The sequence below is a fragment of the Taudactylus pleione genome, unplaced genomic scaffold, assembly GCF_031769625.1.
Source record: "Taudactylus pleione unplaced genomic scaffold, aTauple2 ptg000109l, whole genome shotgun sequence".
Taxonomy (NCBI): Eukaryota; Metazoa; Chordata; class Amphibia; order Anura; family Myobatrachidae; genus Taudactylus; species Taudactylus pleione.
In genome coordinates this window covers 14,112,509-14,130,994 of record NW_028284511.1, presented here as the reverse complement: position 1 = coordinate 14,130,994, position 18,486 = coordinate 14,112,509, and the positions used below count along the sequence as shown (strand labels likewise).

Below are 18,486 nucleotides of genomic sequence, written 5' to 3'. Positions count from 1 at the left end.
CATTTTAAAATGCATTTAAATAAATTGATTCAAAGTGTCTACCAGGTATGCCTCAATTATAGATATTGCATATATATCAGAATAGGCCATTTGTAAAAAGTGGATTTTTGGACAAAGAGATACAATTAATAAAATCCAATGATATATTGGATTTTATTTGCTAAAAAAAGTTAGAATTTGCTATGAATTACTTTTTACAGTCTTAGAAACATTTCTATTCACCAATTTACATAGGTGTCCTACACTACTTCTACATGTTTTCATAAATGTCCCCATAAATAATACAGAAAAGGATTCAACATCACAATAGATAGGACCAACTGAAAGAAAACATTATACATAAGCTTACATTTTAAATTGTCATATTAGTGTTAAAGTATAATGAAAACCAAAGATGAAGTGTTCCTTTATAAGGCAGGTGGATAAAATATTTTGTTTTATGTTAACCTGCCTCTCCACTACAGCTCTTTAGGAAGTAAAGTAATACATTCCTAGTCCATTATAGACGACTATGAGTACTTTGCCAATTTTATGTGACTGTCTTGATGCAATCTTGAAGAACCTTAAGATGACCATAAACACAACAATTGTTAGTGAAAAAAGTACATTTACCGGAAAAGACTTGAAATTTGCTGTATATCGTTTTCAATCCTCAACCAGAAACCAAAATGTGTATAAAAGCTCTTAAACAAATGGCTCCATAGCTGAGGGGTTAGAGCACTGGTCTTGTAAACCAGGGGTCAAATCTCACTGGGGCCTGATGCTTCCTTATTGTTACAGTTGCTAAAACTTAAGTTGCAGCACCCTGTATTGCAATACTCCGCTTTACTACGCTAAATGAGAAGATGATGTATATAGCCAAATTGGAAAGACACTTATCACATTCAGTCTAATCTATTGACTGGTTTCAAGTGCATATTTGAAAATATTTGTGTTATCTTTTATTGGACCAATTTCCTTACAAACTGATACTCCCAGCATGGTTATTCACCATCATTATAAAATTTCTATAAAAGATTTCCAATAATCTTTCTTTAAAAAGAGAATTTAAAGCACATATCAACATGCACTGCATAGATCAGAATTCATCTTGCTCAATTGATACCGATTTTTTGAACTGATATACATAGGTGCCAATAGATATAACTGAAGGCTGATTTGAACATGAAAGCATATACACTCTACATGTGCAAGCAGACTCAGGATAATGACTACTAATGAATACAAATAACTCTATAAAAATGTCCGGCTGTAACATTTTTAAATAATTCCACCATATTAATCCTAAAGTTGGAAAGCCATGGAAAGTATGACCAATTTTGTATCTGTATTATATACACACCACACTAACATATAAAAGCTCATTTTAAAATGCATTTAAATAAATTGATTCAAAGTGTCTACCAGGTATGCCTCAATTATAGATATTGCATATATATCAGAATAGGCTATTTGTAAAAAGTGGATTTTTGGACAAAGAGATACAATTAATAAAATCCAATGACATATTGGATTTTATTTGCTAAACAAAGTTAGAAAATGCTATGTATTACTTTTTACAGTTTTAGAAACATTTCTATTCAACAATTTACATAGGTGTCCTACACTACTTCTACATGTTTTCATAAATGTCCCCATAAATAATACAGTAAAGGATTCAACATCACAATAGATAGGACCAACTGAAAGAAAACATTATACATAAGCTTACATTTTAAATTGTCAAATTATTGTTAAAGTATAATGAAAACCAAAGTTGAAGTGTTCCTTTATAAGGCAGGTGGATAAAATATTTTGTTTTATGTTAACCTGGCCTTTCTCCTACAGCTCTTTAAGAAGCAAAGTAATACATTCCTAGTCTATTATAGACGACTATGAGTACTTTGCCAATTTTATGTGACTGTCTTGATGCAATCTTGAAGAACCTTAAGATGACCATAAACACAACAATTGTACTTGAAAAAAGTACATTTACCGGAAAAGCTTTGAAATTTGCTGTATATCGTTTTCAATCCTCAACCAGAAACCAAAATGTGTATAAAAGCTCTTGAACAAATGGCTCCATATCTCAGGGTTTAGAGCACTGGTCTTGTAAACCAGGGGTCGTGAGTTCAAATCTCACTGGGGCCTGATGCTTCCTTATTGTTACAGTTGCTAAAACTTAAGTTGCAGCACCCTGTATTGCAATACTCCGCTTTACTACGCTAAATGAGAAGATGATGTATATAGCCAAATTGGAAAGACACTTATCACATACAGTCTTATCTATTGACTGGTTTCAAGTGCATATTTGTGTTATCTTTTATTGGACCAATTTCCTTACAAACTGATACTCCCAGCATGGTTATTCACCATCATTATAAAATTTATATAAAAGATTTCCAATAATCTTTCTTTAAAAAGAGAATTTAAAGCACATATCAACATGCACTGCATAGATCAGAATTCATCTTGCTCAATTGATACCGATTTTTTGAACTGATATACATAGGTGCCAATAGATATAACTGAAGGCTGATTTGAACATGAAAGCATATACACTCTACATGTGCAAGCAGACTCAGGATAATGACTACTAATGAATACAAATAACTCTATAAAAATGTCCGGCTGTAACATTTTTAAATAATTCCACCATATTAATCCTAAACTTGGAAAGCCATGGAAAGTATGACCAATTTTGTATCTGTATTATATACACACCACACTAACATATAAAAGCTCATTTTAAAATGCATTTAAATAAATTGATTCAAAGTGTCTACCAGGTATGCCTCAATTATAGATATTGCATATATATCAGAATAGGCCATTTGTAAAAAGTGGATTTTTGGACAAAGAGATACAATTAATAAAATCCAATGATATATTGGATTTTATTTGCTAAAAAAAGTTAGAATTTGCTATGAATTACTTTTTACAGTCTTAGAAACATTTCTATTCACCAATTTACATAGGTGTCCTACACTACTTCTACATGTTTTCATAAATGTCCCCATAAATAATACAGAAAAGGATTCAACATCACAATAGATAGGACCAACTGAAAGAAAACATTATACATAAGCTTACATTTTAAATTGTCATATTAGTGTTAAAGTATAATGAAAACCAAAGTTGAAGTGTTCCTTTATAAGGCAGGTGGATAAAATATTTTGTTTTATGTTAACCAGCCTCTCCACTACAGCTCTTTAGGAAGTAAAGTAATACATTCCTAGTCCATTATAGACGACTATGAGTACTTTGCCAATTTTATGTGACTGTCTTGATGCAATCTTGAAGAACCTTAAGATGACCATAAACACAACAATTGTTAGTGAAAAAAGTACATTTACCGGAAAAGACTTGAAATTTGCTGTATATCGTTTTCAATCCTCAACCAGAAACCAAAATGTGTATAAAAGCTCTTAAACAAATGGCTCCATAGCTGAGGGGTTAGAGCACTGGTCTTGTAAACCAGGGGTCAAATCTCACTGGGGCCTGATGCTTCCTTATTGTTACAGTTGCTAAAACTTAAGTTGCAGCACCCTGTATTGCAATACTCCGCTTTACTACGCTAAATGAGAAGATGATGTATATAGCCAAATTGGAAAGACACTTATCACATTCAGTCTAATCTATTGACTGGTTTCAAGTGCATATTTGAAAATATTTGTGTTATCTTTTATTGGACCAATTTCCTTACAAACTGATACTCCCAGCATGGTTATTCACCATCATTATAAAATTTCTATAAAAGATTTCCAATAATCTTTCTTTAAAAAGAGAATTTAAAGCACATATCAACATGCACTGCATAGATCAGAATTCATCTTGCTCAATTGATACCGATTTTTTGAACTGATATACATAGGTGCCAATAGATATAACTGAAGGCTGATTTGAACATGAAAGCATATACACTCTACATGTGCAAGCAGACTCAGGATAATGACTACTAATGAATACAAATAACTCTATAAAAATGTCCGGCTGTAACATTTTTAAATAATTCCACCATATTAATCCTAAAGTTGGAAAGCCATGGAAAGTATGACCAATTTTGTATCTGTATTATATACACACCACACTAACAAATAAAAGCTAATTTTAAAATGCATTTAAATAAATTGATTCAAAGTGTCTACCAGGTATGCCTCAATTATAGATATTGCATATATATCAGAATAGGCTATTTGTAAAAAGTGGATTTTTGGACAAAGAGATACAATTAATAAAATCCAATGACATATTGGATTTTATTTGCTAAACAAAGTTAGAAAATGCTATGTATTACTTTTTACAGTTTTAGAAACATTTCTATTCAACAATTTACATAGGTGTCCTACACTACTTCTACATGTTTTCATAAATGTCCCCATAAATAATACAGAAAAGGATTCAACATCACAATAGATAGGACCAACTGAAAGAAAACATTATACATAAGCTTACATTTTAAATTGTCATATTAGTGTTAAAGTATAATGAAAACCAAAGTTGAAGTGTTCCTTTATAAGGCAGGTGGATAAAATATTTTGTTTTATGTTAACCTGCCTCTCTCCTACAGCTCTTTAGGAAGTAAAGTAATACATTCCTAGTCCATTATAGACGACTATGAGTACTTTGCCAATTTTATGGGACTGTCTTGATGCAATCTTGAAGAACCTTAAGATGACCATAAACACAACAATTGTAAATGAAAAAAGTACATTTACCGGAAAAGCTTTGAAATTTGCTGTATATCGTTTTCAATCCTCAACCAGAAACCAAAATGTGTATAAACGCTCTTAAACAAATGGCTCCATAGCTCAGGGGTTAGAGCACTGGTCTTGTAAATGAGGGGTCATGAGTTCAAATCTCACTGGTTACAGTGGCTAAAACTTAAGTTGCAGCACCCTATATTGCAATACTCCGCTTTACTACGCTAAATGAGAAGATGATTTATATAGCCAAATTGGAAAGACACTTATCACATTCAGTCTAATCTATTGACTGGTTTCAAGTGCATATTTGAAAATTTTTGTGTTATCTTTTATTGGACCAATTTCCTTACAAACTGATACTCCCAGCATGGTTATTCACCATCATTATAAAATTTATATAAATGATTTCCAATAATCTTTCTTTAAAAAGAGCATTTAAAGCACATATCAACATGCACTGCATAGATCAGAATTCATCTTGCTCAAATGATACCGATTTTTTGAACTGATATACATAGGTGCCAATAGATATAACTGAAGGCTGATTTGAACATGAAAGCAAATACACTCTACATGTGCAAGCAGACTCAGGGTAATGACTACTAATGAATACAAATAACTCTATAAAAATGTCCGGCTGTAACATTTTGAAATAATTCCACCATATTAATCCTAAAGTTGGAAAGCCATGGAAAGTATGACCAATTTTGTATCTGTATTATATACACACCAGACTAACATATAAAAGCTCATTTTAAAATGCATTTAAATAAATTGATTCAAAGTGTCTACCAGGTATGCCTCAATTATAGATATTGCATATTTATCAGAATAGGCCATTTGTAAAAAGTGGATTTTTGGACAAGTAGATACAATTAATAAAATCCAATGACATATTGGATTTTATTTGCTAAAAAAAAGTTAGAAAATGCTATGTATTACTTTCTAGTTTTAGAAACATTTCTATTCACCAATTTACATAGGTGTCTTACACTACTTCTACATGTTTTCATAAATGTCCCCATAAATAATACTGAAAAGGATTCAACATCACAATAGATAGGACCAACTGAAAGAAAACATTATACATAAGCTTACATTTTAAATTGTCATATTAGTGTTAAAGTATAATGAAAACCAAAGTTGAAGTGTTCCTTTATAAGGCAGGTGGATAAAATATTTTGTTTTATGTTAACCTGCCTCTCTCCTACAGCTCTTTAGGAAGTAAAGTAATACATTCCTAGTCCATTATAGACGACTATGAGTACTTTGCCAATTTTATGTGACTGTCTTGATGCAATCTTGAAGAACCTTAAGATGACCATAAACACAACAACTGTAATTGAAAATAATTCATTTTCCGCAAAAGATTTGAAATTTGCTGTATATTGTTTTCAATCCTCAACCAGAAACCAAAATGTGTATAAAAGTTCTTAACCAAATGGCTCCATAGCTCAGGGGTTAGAGCATTGGTCTCGTAAACAAGGTGTCGTGAGTTCAAATCTCACTGGGGCCTGATGCTTCCTTATTGTTACAGTTGCAGCACCCTATATTGCTTTACTACGCTAAATGAGAAGATGATGTATATAGCCAAATTGGAAAGACACTTATCACATTCAGTCTAATCTATAGACTGGTTTCAAGTGCATATTTGAAAATATTTGTGTTATCTTTTATTGGTCCAATTTCCTTCCAAACTGATACTCCCAGCATGGTTATTCACCATCATTATAAAATTTATATAAAAGATTTCCAATAATCTTTCTTTAAAAAGAGCATTTAAAGCACATATCAACATGCACTGCATAGATCAGAATTCATCTTGCTCAATTGATACCGATTTTTTGAACTGATATACATAGGTGCCAATAGATATAACTGAAGGCTGATTTGAACATGAAAGCATATACACTCTACATGTGCACGCAGACTCAGGGTAATGACTACTAATGAATACAAATAACTCTATAAAAATGTCCGGCTGTAACATTTTGAAATAATTCCACCATATTAATCCTAAAGTTGGAAAGCCATGGAAAGTATGACCAATTTTGTATCTGTATTATATACACACACCACGCTAACATATAAAAGCTCATTTTAAAATGCATTTAAATAAATTGATTCAAAGTGTCTACCAGGTATGCCTCAATTATAGATATTGCATATATATCAGAATAGGCCATTTGTCAAAAGTGGATTTTTGGACAAAGAGATACAATTAATAAAATGCAATGACATATTGGATTTTATTTGCTAAAAAAAGTTAGAAATTGCTATGTATTACTTTTTACAGTTTTAGAAACATTTCTATTCACCAATTTACATAGGTGTCCTACACTACTTCTACTTGTTTTCATAAAACCCCATAAATAATACAGAAAAGGATTCAACATCACAAAAGATAGGACCAACTGAAAGAAAACATTATACATAAGCTTACATTTTAAATTGTCATATTAGTGTTAAAGTATAATGAAAACCAAAGTTGAAGTGTTCCTTTATAAGGCAGGTGGATAAAATATTTTGTTTTATGTTAACCTGGCCTTTCTCCTACAGCTCTTTAAGAAGCAAAGTAATACATTCCTTGTCTATTATAGACGACTATGAGTACTTTGCCAATTTTATGTGACTGTCTTGATGCAATCTTGAAGTACCTTAAGATGACCATAAACACAACAATTCTACTTGAAAAATGTACATTTACCCGAAAAGCTTTGAAATTTGCTGTATATCGTTTTCAATCCTCAACCAGAAACCAAAATGTGTATAAAAACACTTGAACAAATGGCTCCATATCTCAGGGGTTAGAGCACTGGTCTTGTAAACCAGGGGTCGTGAGTTCAAATCTCACTGGGGCCTGATGCTTCCTTATTGTTACAGTTGCTAAAACTTAAGTTGCAGCACCCTGTATTGCAATACTCCGCTTTACTATGCTAAATGAGAAGATGATGTATATAGCCAAATTGGAAAGACACTTATCACATACAGTCTAATCTATTGACTGGTTTCAAGTGCATATTTGAAAATATTTGTGTTATATTTTATTGGACCAATTTCCTTACAAACTGATACTCCCAGCATGGTTATTCACCATCATTATAAAATTTATATAAAAGATTTCCAATAATCTTTCTTTAAAAAGAGCATTTAAAGCACATATCAACATGCACTGCATAGATCAGAATTCATCTTGCTCAATTGATACCGATTTTTTGAACTGATATACATAGGTGCCAATAGATATAACTGAAGGCTGATTTGAACATGAAAGCATATACACTCTACATGTGCAAGCAGACTCAGGATAATGACTACTAATGAATACAAATAACTCTATAAAAATGTCCGGCTGTAACATTTTTAAATAATTCCACCATATTAATCCTAAACTTGAAAAGCCATGGAAAGTATGACCAATTTTGTATCTGTATTATATACACACCACACTAACATATAAAAGCTCATTTTAAAATGCATTTAAATAAATTGATTCAAAGTGTCTACCAGGTATGCCTCAATTATAGATATTGCATATATATCAGAATAGGCCATTTGTAAAAAGTGGATTTTTGGACAAAGAGATACAATTAATAAAATCCAATGACATATTGGATTTTATTTGCTAAACAAAGTTAGAAATTGCTATGTATTACTTTTTACAGTTTTAGAAACATTTCTATTCACCAATTTACATAGGTGTCCTACACTACTTCTACATGTTTTCATAAATGTCCCCATATATAATACAGTAAAGGATTCAACATCACAATAGATAGGACCAACTGAAAGAAAACATTATACATAAGCTTACATTTTAAATTGTCATATTAGTGTTAAAGTATAATGAAAACCAAAGTTGAAGTGTTCCTTTATAAGGCAGGTGGATAAAATATTTTGTTTTATGTTAACCTGGCCTTTCTCCTACAGCTCTTTAAGAAGTAAAGTAATTCATTCCTAGTCTATTATAGACGACTATGAGTACTTTGCCAATTTTATGTGACTGTCTTGATGCAATCTTGAAGAACCTTAAGATGACCATAAACACAACAATTGTTAGTGAAAAAAGTACATTTACCGGAAAAGATTTGAAATTTGCTGTGTATCGTTTTCAATCCTCAACCAGAAACCAAAATGTGTATAGAAGCTCTTAAACAAATGGCTCCATAGCTGAGGGGTTAGAGCACTGGTCTTGTAAACCAGGGGTCAAATCTCACTGGGGCCTGATGCTTCCTTATTGTTACAGTTGCTAAAACTTAAGTTGCAGCACCCTGTATTGCAATACTCCGCTTTACTACGCTAAATGAGAAGATGATGTATATAGCCAAATTGGAAAGACACATCACATTCAGTCTAATCTATTGACTGGTTTCAAGTGCATATTTGAAAATATTTGTGTTATCTTTTATTGGACCAATTTCCTTAGAAACTGATACTCCCAGCATGGTTATTCACCATCATTATAAAATTTATATAAAAGATTTCCAATAATCTTTCTTTAAAAAGAGCATTTAAAGCACATATCAACATGCACTGCATAGATCAGAATTCATCTTGCTCAATTGATACCGATTTTTTGAACTGATATACATAGGTGCCAATAGATATAACTGAAGGCTGATTTGAACATGAAAGCATATACACTCTACATGTGCAAGCAGACTCAGGAAAATGACTTCTAATGAATACAAATAACTCTATAAAAATTTCCAGCTGTAACATTTTGAAATATTTCCACCATATTAATCCTAAAGTTGGAAAGCCATGGAAAGTATGACCAATTTTGTATCTGTATTATATACACACCACACTAACATATAAAAGCTCATTTTAAAATGCATTTTAATAAATTGATCCAAAGTGTCAACCAGGTATGCCTCAATTATAGATATTGCATATATATCAGAATAGGCCATTTGTAAAAAGTGGATTTTTGGACAAAGAGATACAATTAATCAAATGCAATGACATATTGGATTTTATTTGCAAAAAAAAGTTAGAAATTGCTATGTATTACTTTTTACAGTTTTAGAAACATTTCTATTCACCAATTTACATAGGTGTCCTACACTACTTCTACATGTTTTCATAAATGTCCCCATAAATAATACAGTAAAGGATTCAACATCACAATAGATAGGACCAACTGAAAGAAAACATTATACATAAGCTTACATTTTAAATTGTCATATTAGTGTTAAAGTATAATGAAAACCAAAGTTGAATTGTTCCTTTATAAGGCAGGTGGATAAAATATTTTGTTTTATGTTAACCTGGACTTTCTCCTACAGCTCTTTAAGAAGTAAAGTAATACATTCCTCGTCTATTATAGACGACTATGAGTACTTTGCCAATTTTATGGGACTGTCTTGATGCAATCTTGAAGAACCTTAAGATGACCATAAACACAACAATTGTAAATGAAAAAAGTACATTTACCGGAAAAGCTTTGAAATTTGCTGTATATCGTTTTCAATCCTCAACCAGAAACCAAAATGTGTATAAAAGCTCTTAAACAAATGGCTCCATAGCTCAGGGGTTAGAGCACTGGTCTTGTAAATGAGGGGTCATGAGTTCAAATCTCACTGGTTACAGTTGCTAAAACTTAAGTTGCAGCACCCTATATTGCAATACTCTGCTTTACTACGCTAAATGAGAAGATGATTTATATAGCCAAATTGGAAAGACACTTATCACATTCAGTCTAATCTATTGACTGGTTTCAAGTGCATATTTGAAAATATTTGTGTTATCTTTTATTGGTCCAATTTCCTTACAAACTGATACTCCCAGCATGGTTATTCACCATCATTATAAAATTTATATAAATGATTTCCAATAATCTTTCTTTAAAAAGAGCATTTAAAGCACATATCAACATGCACTGCATAGATCAGAATTCATCTTGCTCAAATGATACCGATTTTTTGAACTGATATACATAGGTGCCAATAGATATAACTGAAGGCTGATTTGAACATGAAAGCAAATACACTCTACATGTGCAAGCAGACTCAGGGTAATGACTACTAATGAATACAAATAACTCTATAAAAATGTCCGGCTGTAACATTTTGAAATAATTCCACCATATTAATCCTAAAGTTGGAAAGCCATGGAAAGTATGACCAATTTTGTATCTGTATTATATACACACCAGACTAACATATAAAAGCTCATTTTAAAATGCATTTAAATAAATTGATTCAAAGTGTCTACCAGGTATGCCTCAATTATAGATATTGCATATTTATCAGAATAGGCCATTTGTAAAAAGTGGATTTTTGGACAAGTAGATACAATTAATAAAATCCAATGACATATTGGATTTTATTTGCTAAAAAAAAGTTAGAAAATGCTATGTATTACTTTCTAGTTTTAGAAACATTTCTATTCACCAATTTACATAGGTGTCTTACACTACTTCTACATGTTTTTATAAATGTCCCCATAAATAATACTGAAAAGGATTCAACATCACAATAGATAGGACCAACTGAAAGAAAACATTATACATAAGCTTACATTTTAAATTGTCATATTAGTGTTAAAGTATAATGAAAACCAAAGTTGAAGTGTTCCTTTATAAGGCAGGTGGATAAAATATTTTGTTTTATGTTAACCTGCCTCTCTCCTACAGCTCTTTAGGAAGTAAAGTAATACATTCCTAGTCCATTATAGACGACTATGAGTACTTTGCCAATTTTATGTGACTGTCTTGATGCAATCTTGAAGAACCTTAAGATGACCATAAACACAACAACTGTAATTGAAAATAATTCATTTTCCGCAAAAGATTTGAAATTTGCTGTATATTGTTTTCAATCCTCAACCAGAAACCAAAATGTGTATAAAAGTTCTTAACCAAATGGCTCCATAGCTCAGGGGTTAGAGCATTGGTCTCGTAAACAAGGTGTCGTGAGTTCAAATCTCACTGGGGCCTGATGCTTCCTTATTGTTACAGTTGCAGCACCCTATATTGCTTTACTACGCTAAATGAGAAGATGATGCATATAGCCAAATTGGAAAGACACTTATCACATTCAGTCTAATCTATAGACTGGTTTCAAGTGCATATTTGAAAATATTTGTGTTATCTTTTATTGGTCCAATTTCCTTCCAAACTGATACTCCCAGCATGGTTATTCACCATCATTATAAAATTTATATAAAAGATTTCCAATAATCTTTCTTTAAAAAGAGCATTTAAAGCACATATCAACATGCACTGCATAGATCAGAATTCATCTTGCTCAATTGATACCGATTTTTTGAACTGATATACATAGGTGCCAATAGATATAACTGAAGGCTGATTTGAACATGAAAGCATATACACTCTACATGTGCAAGAAGACTCAGGGTAATGACTACTAATGAATACAAATAACTCTATAAAAATGTCCAGCTGTAACATTTTGAAATAATTCCTCCATATTAATCCTAAAGTTGGAAAGCCATGGAAAGTATGACCAATTTTGTATCTGTATTATATACACACACCACGCTAACATATAAAAGCTCATTTTAAAATGCATTTAAATAAATTGATTCAAAGTGTCTACCAGGTATGCCTCAATTATAGATATTGCATATATATCAGAATAGGCCATTTGTAAAAAGTGGATTTTTGGACAAAGAGATACAATTAATAAAATGCAATGACATATTGGATTTTATTTGCTAAAAAAAGTTAGAAATTGCTATGTATTACTTTTTACAGTTTTAGAAACATTTCTATTCACCAATTTACATAGGTGTCCTACACTACTTCTACTTGTTTTCATAAAACCCCATAAATAATACAGAAAAGGATTCAACATCACAAAAGATAGGACCAACTGAAAGAAAACATTATACATAAGCTTACATTTTAAATTGTCATATTAGTGTTAAAGTATAATGAAAACCAAAGTTGAAGTGTTCCTTTATAAGGCAGGTGGATAAAATATTTTGTTTTATGTTAACCTGGCCTTTCTCCTACAGCTCTTTAAGAAGCAAAGTAATACATTCCTTGTCTATTATAGACGACTATGAGTACTTTGCCAATTTTATGTGACTGTCTTGATGCAATCTTGAAGTACCTTAAGATGACCATAAACACAACAATTCTACTTGAAAAATGTACATTTACCCGAAAAGCTTTGAAATTTGCTGTATATCGTTTTCAATCCTCAACCAGAAACCAAAATGTGTATAAAAACACTTGAACAAATGGCTCCATATCTCAGGGGTTAGAGCACTGGTCTTGTAAACCAGGGGTCGTGAGTTCAAATCTCACTGGGGCCTGATGCTTCCTTATTGTTACAGTTGCTAAAACTTAAGTTGCAGCACCCTGTATTGCAATACTCCGCTTTACTATGCTAAATGAGAAGATGATGTATATAGCCAAATTGGAAAGACACTTATCACATACAGTCTAATCTATTGACTGGTTTCAAGTGCATATTTGAAAATATTTGTGTTATATTTTATTGGACCAATTTCCTTACAAACTGATACTCCCAGCATGGTTATTCACCATCATTATAAAATTTATATAAAAGATTTCCAATAATCTTTCTTTAAAAAGAGAATTTAAAGCACATATCAACATGCACTGCATAGATCAGAATTCATCTTGCTCAATTGATACCGATTTTTTGAACTGATATACATAGGTGCCAATAGATATAACTGAAGGCTGATTTGAACATGAAAGCATATACACTCTACATGTGCAAGCAGACTCAGGATAATGACTACTAATGAATACAAATAACTCTATAAAAATGTCCGGCTGTAACATTTTTAAATAATTCCACCATATTAATCCTAAACTTGAAAAGCCATGGAAAGTATGACCAATTTTGTATCTGTATTATATACACACCACACTAACATATAAAAGCTCATTTTAAAATGCATTTAAATAAATTGATTCAAAGTGTCTACCAGGTATGCCTCAATTATAGATATTGCATATATATCAGAATAGGCCATTTGTAAAAAGTGGATTTTTGGACAAAGAGATACAATTAATAAAATCCAATGACATATTGGATTTTATTTGCTAAACAAAGTTAGAAATTGCTATGTATTACTTTTTACAGTTTTAGAAACATTTCTATTCACCAATTTACATAGGTGTCCTACACTACTTCTACATGTTTTCATAAATGTCCCCATATATAATACAGTAAAGGATTCAACATCACAATAGATAGGACCAACTGAAAGAAAACATTATACATAAGCTTACATTTTAAATTGTCATATTAGTGTTAAAGTATAATGAAAACCAAAGTTGAAGTGTTCCTTTATAAGGCAGGTGGATACAATATTTTGTTTTATGTTAACCTGGCCTTTCTCCTACAGCTCTTTAAGAAGTAAAGTAATTCATTCCTAGTCTATTATAGACGACTATGAGTACTTTGCCAATTTTATGTGACTGTCTTGATGCAATCTTGAAGAACCTTAAGATGACCATAAACACAACAATTGTTAGTGAAAAAAGTACATTTACCGGAAAAGATTTGAAATTTGCTGTGTATCGTTTTCAATCCTCAACCAGAAACCAAAATGTGTATAGAAGCTCTTAAACAAATGGCTCCATAGCTGAGGGGTTAGAGCACTGGTCTTGTAAACCAGGGGTCAAATCTCACTGGGGCCTGATGCTTCCTTATTGTTACAGTTGCTAAAACTTAAGTTGCAGCACCCTGTATTGCAATACTCCGCTTTACTACGCTAAATGAGAAGATGATGTATATAGCCAAATTGGAAAGACACATCACATTCAGTCTAATCTATTGACTGGTTTCAAGTGCATATTTGAAAATATTTGTGTTATCTTTTATTGGACCAATTTCCTTAGAAACTGATACTCCCAGCATGGTTATTCACCATCATTATAAAATTTATATAAAAGATTTCCAATAATCTTTCTTTAAAAAGAGCATTTAAAGCACATATCAACATGCACTGCATAGATCAGAATTCATCTTGCTCAATTGATACCGATTTTTTGAACTGATATACATAGGTGCCAATAGATATAACTGAAGGCTGATTTGAACATGAAAGCATATACACTCTACATGTGCAAGCAGACTCAGGAAAATGACTTCTAATGAATACAAATAACTCTATAAAAATTTCCAGCTGTAACATTTTGAAATATTTCCACCATATTAATCCTAAAGTTGGAAAGCCATGGAAAGTATGACCAATTTTGTATCTGTATTATATACACACCACACTAACATATAAAAGCTCATTTTAAAATGCATTTTAATAAATTGATCCAAAGTGTCAACCAGGTATGCCTCAATTATAGATATTGCATATATATCAGAATAGGCCATTTGTAAAAAGTGGATTTTTGGACAAAGAGATACAATTAATCAAATGCAATGACATATTGGATTTTATTTGCTAAAAAAAGTTAGAAATTGCTATGTATTACTTTTTACAGTTTTAGAAACATTTCTATTCACCAATTTACATAGGTGTCCTACACTACTTCTACATGTTTTCATAAATGTCCCCATAAATAATACAGTAAAGGATTCAACATCACAATAGATAGGACCAACTGAAAGAAAACATTATACATAAGCTTACATTTTAAATTGTCATATTAGTGTTAAAGTATAATGAAAACCAAAGTTGAAGTGTTCCTTTATAAGGCAGGTGGATAAAATATTTTGTTTTATGTTAACCTGGCCTTTCTCCTACAGCTCTTTAAGAAGTAAAGTAATACATTCCTAGTCTATTATAGAAGACTATGAGTACTTTGCCAATTTTATGGGACTGTCTTAATGCAATCTTGAAGAACCTTAAGATGACCATAAACACAACAATTGTAAATGAAAAAAGTACATTTACCGGAAAAGCTTTGAAATTTGCTGTATATCGTTTTCAATCCTCAACCAGAAACCAAAATGTGTATAAAAGCTCTTAAACAAATGGCTCCATAGCTCAGGGGTTAGAGCACTGGTCTTGTAAATGAGGGGTCATGAGTTCAAATCTCACTGGTTACAGTTGCTAAAACTTAAGTTGCAGCACCCTATATTGCAATACTCCGCTTTACTACGCTAAATGAGAAGATGATGTATATAGCCAAATTGGAAAGACACTTATCACATTCAGTCTAATCTATTGACTGGTTTCAAGTGCATATTTGAAAATATTTGTGTTATCTTTTATTGGACCAATTTCCTTACAAACTGATACTCCCAGCATGGTTATTCACCATCATTATAAAATTTATATAAATGATTTCTAATAATCTTTCTTTAAAAAGAGCATTTAAAGCACATATCAACATGCACTGCATAGATCAGAATTCATCTTGCTCAATTGATACCGATTTTTTGAACTGATATAGATAGGTGCCAATAGATATAACTGAAGGCTGATTTGAACATGAAAGCAAATACACTCTACATGTGCAAGCAGACTCAGGGTAATGACTACTAATGAATACAAATAACTCTATAAAAATGTCCGGCTGTAACATTTTGAAATAATTCCACCATATTAATCCTAAAGTTGGAAAGCCATGGAAAGTATGACCAATTTTGTATCTGTATTATATACACACCAGACTAACATATAAAAGCTCATTTTAAAATGCATTTAAATAAATTGATTCAAAGTGTCTACCAGGTATGCCTCAATTATAGATATTGCATATTTATCAGAATAGGCCATTTGTAAAAAGTGGATTTTTGGACAAGTAGATACAATTAATAAAATCCAATGACATATTGGATTTTATTTGCTAAAAAAAAGTTAGAAAATGCTATGTATTACTTTCTAGTTTTAGAAACATTTCTATTCACCAATTTACATAGGTGTCTTACACTACTTCTACATGTTTTCATAAATGTCCCCATAAATAATACTGAAAAGGATTCAATATCACAATAGATAGGACCAACTGAAAGAAAACATTATACATAAGCTTACATTTTAAATTGTCATATTAGTGTTAAAGTATAATGAAAACCAAAGTTGAAGTGTTCCTTTATAAGGCAGGTGGATAAAATATTTTGTTTTATGTTAACCTGCCTCTCTCCTACAGCTCTTTAGGAAGTAAAGTAATACATTCCTAGTCCATTATAGACGACTATGAGTACTTTGCCAATTTTATGTGACTGTCTTGATGCAATCTTGAAGAACCTTAAGATGACCATAGACACAACAACTGTAATTGAAAATAATTCATTTTCCGCAAAAGATTTGAAATTTGCTGTATATTGTTTTCAATCCTCAACCAGAAACCAAAATGTGTATAAAAGTTCTTAACCAAATGGCTCCATAGCTCAGGGGTTAGAGCATTGGTCTCGTAAACAAGGTGTCGTGAGTTCAAATCTCACTGGGGCCTGATGCTTCCTTATTGTTACAGTTGCAGCACCCTATATTGCTTTACTACGCTAAATGAGAAGATGATGTATATAGCCAAATTGGAAAGACACTTATCACATTCAGTCTAATCTATTGACTGGTTTCAAGTGCATATTTGAAAATATTTGTGTTATCTTTTATTGGTCCAATTTCCTTACAAACTGATATTCCCAGCATGGTTATTCACCATCATTATAAAATTTATATAAATGATTTCTAATAATCTTTCTTTAAAAAGAGCATTTAAAGCACATATCAACATGCACTGCATAGATCAGAATTCATCTTGCTCAATTGATACCGATTTTTTGAACTGATATACATAGGTGCCAATAGATATAACTGAAGGCTGATTTGAACATGAAAGCATATACACTCTACATGTGCAAGAAGACTCAGGGTAATGACTACTAATGAATACAAATAACTCTATAAAAATGTCCAGCTGTAACATTTTGAAATAATTCCTCCATATTAATCCTAAAGTTGGAAAGCCATGGAAAGTATGACCAATTTTGTATCTGTATTATATACACACCAGACTAACATATAAAAGCTCATTTTAAAATGCATTTAAATAAATTGATTCAAAGTGTCTACCAGGTATGCCTCAATTATAGATATTGCATATATATCAGAATAGGCCATTTGTAAAAAGTGGATTTTTGGACAAAGAGATACAATTAATAAAATGCAATGACATATTGGATTTTATTTGCTAAAAAAAGTTAGAAATTGCTATGTATTACTTTTTACAGTTTTAGAAACATTTCTATTCACCAATTTACATAGGTGTCCTACACTACTTCTACTTGTTTTCATAAAACCCCATAAATAATACAGAAAAGGATTCAACATCACAATAGATAGGACCAACTGAAAGAAAACATTATACATAAGCTTACATTTTAAATTGTCATATTAGTGTTAAAGTATAATGAAAACCAAAGTTGAAGTGTTCCTTTATAAGGCAGGTGGATAAAATATTTTGTTTTATGTTAACCTGGCCTTTCTCCTACAGCTCTTTAAGAAGCAAAGTAATACATTCCTAGTCTATTATAGACGACTATGAGTACTTTGCCAATTTTATGTGACTGTCTTGATGCAATCTTGAAGAACCTTAAGATGACCATAAACACAACAATTCTACTTGAAAAATGTACATTTACCCGAAAAGCTTTGAAATTTGCTGTATATCGTTTTCAATCCTCAACCAGAAACCAAAATGTGTATAAAAGCTCTTGAACAAATGGCTCCATATCTCAGGGGTTAGAGCACTGGTCTTGTAAACCAGGGGTCGTGAGTTCAAATCTCACTGGGGCCTGGTGCTTCCTTATTGTTACAGTTGCTAAAACTTAAGTTGCAGCACCCTGTATTGCAATACTCCGCTTTACTATGCTAAATGAGAAGA

At 31.6% G+C, this 18,486-nt stretch overlaps 7 non-coding genes across 7 annotated transcripts; all 7 read left to right on the top strand.

Moving 5' to 3' along the window:
• Positions 1-2,057: 2,057 nt before the first annotated feature.
• Positions 2,058-2,130, top strand: TRNAT-UGU (transfer RNA threonine (anticodon UGU)). The gene has a single exon. It is a non-coding gene; the product is annotated as a tRNA-Thr (tRNA).
• A 3,998-nt stretch (positions 2,131-6,128) lies between these two features.
• TRNAT-CGU (transfer RNA threonine (anticodon CGU)) lies at positions 6,129-6,201 on the top strand. The gene has a single exon. It is a non-coding gene; the product is annotated as a tRNA-Thr (tRNA).
• Positions 6,202-7,474: 1,273 nt separating this feature from the next.
• TRNAT-UGU (transfer RNA threonine (anticodon UGU)) lies at positions 7,475-7,547 on the top strand. Its single transcript has one exon. It is a non-coding gene; the product is annotated as a tRNA-Thr (tRNA).
• Positions 7,548-11,555: 4,008 nt separating this feature from the next.
• Positions 11,556-11,628, top strand: TRNAT-CGU (transfer RNA threonine (anticodon CGU)). The gene has a single exon. It is a non-coding gene; the product is annotated as a tRNA-Thr (tRNA).
• Positions 11,629-12,901: 1,273 nt separating this feature from the next.
• TRNAT-UGU (transfer RNA threonine (anticodon UGU)) lies at positions 12,902-12,974 on the top strand. The gene has a single exon. It is a non-coding gene; the product is annotated as a tRNA-Thr (tRNA).
• A 4,008-nt stretch (positions 12,975-16,982) lies between these two features.
• TRNAT-CGU (transfer RNA threonine (anticodon CGU)) lies at positions 16,983-17,055 on the top strand. Its single transcript has one exon. It is a non-coding gene; the product is annotated as a tRNA-Thr (tRNA).
• Positions 17,056-18,326: 1,271 nt separating this feature from the next.
• TRNAT-UGU (transfer RNA threonine (anticodon UGU)) lies at positions 18,327-18,399 on the top strand. Its single transcript has one exon. It is a non-coding gene; the product is annotated as a tRNA-Thr (tRNA).
• The last annotated feature ends 87 nt before the right edge of the window (positions 18,400-18,486 follow it).